This window comes from Lactuca serriola, chromosome 5 (genome assembly GCF_051521515.1).
Source record: "Lactuca serriola cultivar US96UC23 chromosome 5, Lser_US96UC23_V15, whole genome shotgun sequence".
In the NCBI taxonomy this organism is placed as follows: Eukaryota; Viridiplantae; Streptophyta; class Magnoliopsida; order Asterales; family Asteraceae; genus Lactuca; species Lactuca serriola.
This window is the reverse complement of record NC_136412.1, coordinates 66813027-66819827: the sequence shown is the minus strand read 5'-3', so window position 1 is coordinate 66819827 and position 6801 is coordinate 66813027. Positions and strand designations below refer to the sequence as shown.

Below are 6801 nucleotides of genomic sequence, written 5' to 3'. Positions count from 1 at the left end.
TAGAGAACGAAGAATATGCAAAGACATGAGTTACATGGTGTAACCCTAATTTCCACCATATATAAGGACCCCATGGCTCAAGAATTTGGCACTAGTGTGTGTACACATGAGGGTAGCCAATTTGAGCATATGAACCTTTTCTCTCAAGTTATTCCAACATGTTGGTGATGTTGTGTGAACCATTTGAGGTGTCACCGTTGAGGCACTAGGCTCTTAAGCTCCATGGAATCAAGCTACAACAAAGAGGTATGTAATTCTACTAGAATTTATATTATATGTTCTTCATATTATGCTAGTTAGAAGAATACCTTGAAAAATTTGATATTTGCAAGTATAATAGAGAAAACATTGATCCAAGCTATTTAGGTTTGCATGTACACCTTAGGAGTGTTAGAATGCTCAAAATCCTTCATGTTACTCGATTGATCTAATCCCTATTTCGATGGGATACATGTGTGTGATTTTAGGGATGGATGGTTGTGTAGATTATGGGCTACGATCGATTGCGAGGGTTAATGGGTGATAGTCTGAAATTGGTTATTTATGGAGAGGGTACTAGATTATGATCAACTTTTTATTCTGCTACCAGAGCTCGTCAGTATATACAACATGGTTGCATGGGTTATCTTGATTATGTGGTTGATGCCTGATTTGGGAAGCAGGTTTCGATTTCGTAGGTGCTAGTGCTTAGACTTTGTTGATGTGTTCCCGATAGAGTTTCTTGTTGTGCCTCCATAGAGGCAGGTCAAGTTCATGATTGATTTATTTTCGAGTGCAACCCCTAGTGCTAAGGCTCCTTACCGTTTGGCACCACCTAAGATGCAGGAGTTGTCCTCTCAGCTTCAGGAGTTGTTGGGTAAGCATTTTATTAGACCTAGAAGTTCTCTATAGGGAGCACTGATTTTGTTCGTCAAGAAGAAGGATGGTTCACATAGGATGTGCATTGATTACTGGGAGATAAACAATTTGACGGTGAAGAACCGTTATCCCCTTCTGCGAATTGATGACCTCTTCGATCAGTTGCAGGGAGCATCTTGGTTCTTCAAGATCGAATTGAGTTTAGGGTATCATCAGCTGAGGATCAGAGAGGATGATGTGAAGAAGACCACATTTCAGGCTCGTTATGGTCATTACGATTTCGTGGTGATGTGATTTGGGCTAACCAATGCGCCTATGGCTTTTATGGATTTGAGGAATCGGATATGTATGCTGATGCTCGATCGATCAATCATTGTTTTCATTGATGATATCTTTGTGTATTCCAAGACCAGGGAGCAACATGAAGAGCACCTTCGAGAGCTTCTGGATATATTGAGGCATGAACAGATATATGCCAATTTTTCGAAGTGTGAGTCTTGGTTACAAAAGGTACAGTTCTTAGGACATCTCATTAACCAAAATAGAACTTTGGTCGATCTAGACAAGATTAAGGTCGTGATGTAGTGGGAGGTTACGAAGTCTCCCTCGGATATTACGAGTGTCTTTGGTTTAGCAGGATATTATCGGTGATTTATTCATGAGTTCTCCAAGATTACAGTACCCCTCACTCTTCTAATGAGGAAGGGTGGGGATTTCTGATGGGGCACTGAGCAACAGGTGGTATTGGAGACTGTGAGACAAAGATTGTGTGAGGCCCCAGTGTGTACCCTCCCCGAGGGTGTTAAGGACTTTGTGGTGTTTTGTGATGCATCCATCACAGGTTTAGGCGCATTGCTTATGTAGTGTGGGAGAGTTATTGCTTATGCTTCTCGGCAGCTGAAGCCACATGACGTCTGTTATCCGACTCACGATTTGGATTTGGGGGCATTAGTACTTGATCTCAAGATTTGGCGGCACTACTTGTATGGGGTTTGGTGTACTATGTACATGATCACAAGATTTTGAGGTATTGTTTGGACTAGCCAAACCTGAATATGAGACAACATAGTTGGTGGGACGTGGTTAACGATTATGATTGCGATATTTTATGTCACCCTGGGAAAGCGAATGTGGTCGTTGATTCTTTGAGTTGTAAGATGACAAGTTCTGCTATTGGAAATCTATGTATGAGCATATCAATTGACTCTCCATTTCTTGATCTGATTAGGTAGGCTCAGGCTAAGGGAGTCAATATGGAAAATTAGAAACAGGAGAGGCCCAGTGGTGAGATTGGCAGGTTTTCTATTTATAGTCAAGAGTTATTGACCTGTTATAGATGTGTTTGGGTGCCAGATTTTGGTGGGCTCAGACAGACTGTGCTGGAGGAGGCACACAAGTACAGGTTTTCGATACACCCCATACCCACCATGATGTATCGGGATTTGAGACTTAGCTATTGGTGGTTGTGCATGAAGAGGGTGACAACATGATATGTTGAGAGGTGCTTGACTTGTTGGATGGTCAATGTTGAACACCAGAGACTGCGTGGAAAGTTGTAGCCATTCTAGGTTCCCATGTGGAAGTGAGAACATATTACTATGGATTTCATCTCCATGTATCCCCGGACGACTGAGGGCACGATGCGATTTGGGTGATAGTAGATCGGTTGACCAAGAGTGCCCATTTCTTATCCATCTACCAGATCTCATCAGTCGAGATTTTTGCCAAATTGTATGTGTGCGAGATTGTTTCTCGACACGGTATTCCAGTATCCATTGTATATGATCGAGATGTTAGGTTCACATCTCATTTCTGGAATAAGTACCATGAAGAACTAGGTACAAGATTGCATCTCAGCGCTACTTATCATTCGTAGACGGACGGTCGGAGTCAGCATACCATTCATACACTTGAGGACATGTTGAGAGCTTGTGTCACTGATTTTAGTGGGAGTTGGGACTCCTACCTTCCATTAATTGAGCTCTCATACAACAACAATTACCACTCCAGTATCAACGCGCCACCTTTCGAGCTCCTCTATGGAAGGAAGTGTTGCACCTTAGTGTGTATGGGAGAGATTGGTTATAAGGTCATGGGAAGTACTAAGGCAGTTCTTTAGATGAAAGATCTCATCTATCAGATCAGACAGAGATTTCAGACAGCTCAGAGTCGGCAGAAGAGCTATGCCGACAAGTTGCAATCCGAGTTGGAGTTCCAGGTCGGAGACATGGTTTTACTGGAGGTATCACGCTAGAAGGGTGTAATATGCTTCAGGAAGAGGGGCAAGTTGGCGCCCTGATATATTGGGACATTTTGGGTGATAGATAGGGTTGGCAAGGTAGCATATAGATTGGATTTTCCAGAGGAGCTTAGCTAGATCCACAACACCTTCCATGTGTCTCAGCTTCAGAAATGTGTGGTTGAGGATTTACCAGTCCTTCCTTTGGAGGATGTTTAGGTTGATGATCGTTTGCATTACATTGAGAGGTCGGTGGCGATCATGGATCGGAAGACGAAGGGTCTATGCAACATGGTGTTAACTTTGGACAAGGTTCAGTGGCAACATCGAAAGTGTTCCGAATGGACTTAGGAACCTGAGTCTGAGATGCGAGAGCATTACCCGAAGTTATTCACAGTAGCGGACTTCAAGGACAAAGTTTAGTTCAATTGTGGGAGAATTGTAACATCCTGATGATGAGGAATTTCCAAATTATACCCTAAGTATGAAGATTTATTTTATTTGGCCCTTGTGTGTGAGAAATGTTGCAAAATGGCCCATAATGGCATTTTTGCAATATTTGGCTAGAGGTCACGTACGATTGGCATACCTAGTGTACGCAGGGCATACGTGCATGATTCCCAAACCCTAATGTAACGACGTACATTTCAAACCAATTTTTTCAATTTAAAACATAATTATCAAAGTAACAAAATCCCAAATGTCAAACTGTCAAAACATCAAATAATCAAAAACTATATATATATATATATATATATATATATATATATATATATATATATATACTAGCCTTTTACCCGCGCCAAGCGTCGGGTGCGGATATATTTTATTCAAAAATTAAATTGTAGAGACAATTAATTCTTTTGCACAAATAGTTTACTACATATAAACAATTATCAATATAATTAAAATAATAATATATAAATGTACACTCTTGATTACAAACCTAATTAAATATTTGTTTTTTTCAGTATAATTATGAATTATGTTGTTTTCTTGTCACAACAGACAGGTAACATATAAATCGACAATCGACACTTAGGTAGCCAATATATAACTCACAGGAGCTCGATCCACTCCAAATTTCCCATCTTTTTCCACCTTTTCACTTTCTCTCACCTTTGACTTTGACTCTGACTCATTAACATCCCCTAAAATCCCCCTTTGTCTCAAACTCTCCCAAGAAATAACTGCTTTTCGTTTCATCTTATACCCCCACACAACACTATCCTTATCCCACCTTTTTACCTCATTAAGCAACAGACTTTCATTCTCTTTCACATCATCTTTCATTCTTGGAACAAAAAATTCTGGTTTTGCCCCTGCCACCGCCATTCTTGGAACACTCAACACGTTCACAAACGAATAAGGAGCATCATGTCTTTTTTTCCCATTTGAAGATGAAAAAGCAGACAATAAAACATCCATAACATTTCTCATGTGGGTACCCATTTGACTTTGACTTTGACTACTCAAGGTCCTACTACCTTTTGAAAGTCCAACCACTACATCATCTATTTTAGACCTTAAAGATTCCACCTTTTTGTCTTCTAACATTCCGGGAATTGAGGAGAATGAAAACTGACCTTTGATGGAGATGAAGGGTAGGATCTTAAGGGTGGGGTGAAGTTTTTTTGGAGGGATTTGACTTTTTCGGGCGGTCAACGGCTGCCCCTTCGACCCATCTGACTACTGCGATCCGTGAAGTCCGATTTGGGTCGTATTATATTCGTTCAACTACACCTACTGATGAAGTGTTGCGTTTTAGGTCAATTGTTCTTTGTGACCATTTTACCCTTCCCCCTCTGTGGAAAATTGTGATACGGCCCTTTGAATTTCTACCTGCTCACTTGTCTTTACCTGTAACGAATTGCCTAAGTGGCCTTTCAGAGCTCACATTTTGATCACCTGTAGGAATATGATAAAGTCAATAAAACTGTTTTTGTTTGGGTAAATCATAGATGAATTTCAGATAACAATATAATCAGTAATGTTCAAATCCTAAGAACCACATCTCTACAATCAAATTAAGAAAGTTGGAAATGACATCTCGCTGGTATTGATTATCCATCCTGAATTAAAAATATGCAGCTTTAAATACCAATTTCTTTTTACTTTTTATATTTGCATTTTTACATGTACAAATAAGTGTTTACTGAAATGTACATGAACAAAATCAACACTTTTTATTTAAAAGAGTATACCAGGGTCTAGGAATTCCAAAGAAAGTTTCGCTTCTGATGTCAAAAGGTTGTTTCTTATTGTAAAATGGAAGTTAGGGTTCAACAAGAAGAGCAACAAGCAAACAAATTCAAAAAGTCACATGTTTCATCAGCAATTCAGATAACACGTGTTGGCATTACTATTACCAACTTAACATTCTGAGAGAGCCAATATCCCAACAAAGTTGAAACCTCAAAAACAGAACTTTGCCTTCGTTGACTACTGATACCCTTAAGCAATTTGACCTTATATAGACGTGGGTTTTAAGGCTAGAGACACACAGACGACACTCGAACATATAATAATTTGAAAGAGCTAGGTTTGACATCAAAACTGGAATAAAGAATCTATATTTGCACATTAATTCCGACATCAAATTCAATCTTCATGGAGCCCCTTTTTCAGATTCATTTCTCTTGAACATGACAATTTCAACTTCGAATTTGCATTTAAAAAAAATTTACCGCTAATAGAGCGCTTGGATCTCATCTGAAAGCTGATAATACTCGAAGTAATCTCAAGCGAGTGGTGCGAGTGTAGAGGACAAAGGAGATAAAGAAAGAGGGTGGTGGCTTCCTGTCACCTAAAAAGTGTTGCGAGAGCACAGTAGGTGGCAGCGACGGTGATCAGATACAGATACAGTGAGAGGCGCGAGGTTGGAGAGTGGGTGGTGATTCACTACCGATGGTGATGATGACGATGAGTTGGGCAGATGAGGTGCGATGTCGGCTTTTCAAAATAGGGTTTTTTCTATTTGTTTGAGGGAAAATGCGAGTGTAGAGGACAAAGGAGAAAAATAGTATGTTTACTTTTTTGATTCAATTTATGAAACGTCAATGTTAATGCCATTAATTTGTCAAACGAAAATGTTAATATTTAATGCAATTAATTTGTAAAACGGAAATGTGATAGGAGTATTAAAAGGTATGAATAAATTGATTGTATATTATGCAGTAGTTGTAGTACCTCTTAAGTTTCAAGAAATGGGAAATATCCTTAATAATATAGTAAAGATATATATATATATATAACACCAAGATCATCTAAATCATCACTCAAACTCTGATGTGTGTGTACAATCATGTCAGCACCATCTCGTGATCCTGAGAAGTACCTGAAACACATATCACATCACATGGTAAGCACGAAGCTTAGTGAGTTCCTTAAAATACCACATACACAGATAATAAGCCTCTCGTGGCTATAACTCGTTGGACCCTCCAGTCCGGTCTCAATGTGGACACTCCGGTCCCACGGCTCATTGGACCCTTCAGTCCGATCTTAGTGTGGACCCTCCGGTCTCACGGATCGTTGGACCCTCCGGTTCGGTCTAGTAACACAAAATATAGCATACATATATCACGCAACAAGATGCATAACTCAAGTAAACACATAAGACTCTCCGGTCACTCATAGATACCACTCATGGTAAGTATAGTGAGAAGACTCACCTCGCAAGCGAGCAAGTAAAGGTCCTGTAC

General features: G+C 39.8%; 1 pseudogene; it reads right to left on the bottom strand.

The window, feature by feature from the left end:
• Window positions 1–4135: 4135 nt before the first annotated feature.
• LOC145049567 (large ribosomal subunit protein uL2mz, N-terminal part pseudogene) lies at window positions 4136–6169 on the bottom strand (annotated as a pseudogene).
• Window positions 6170–6801: the final 632 nt, after the last annotated feature.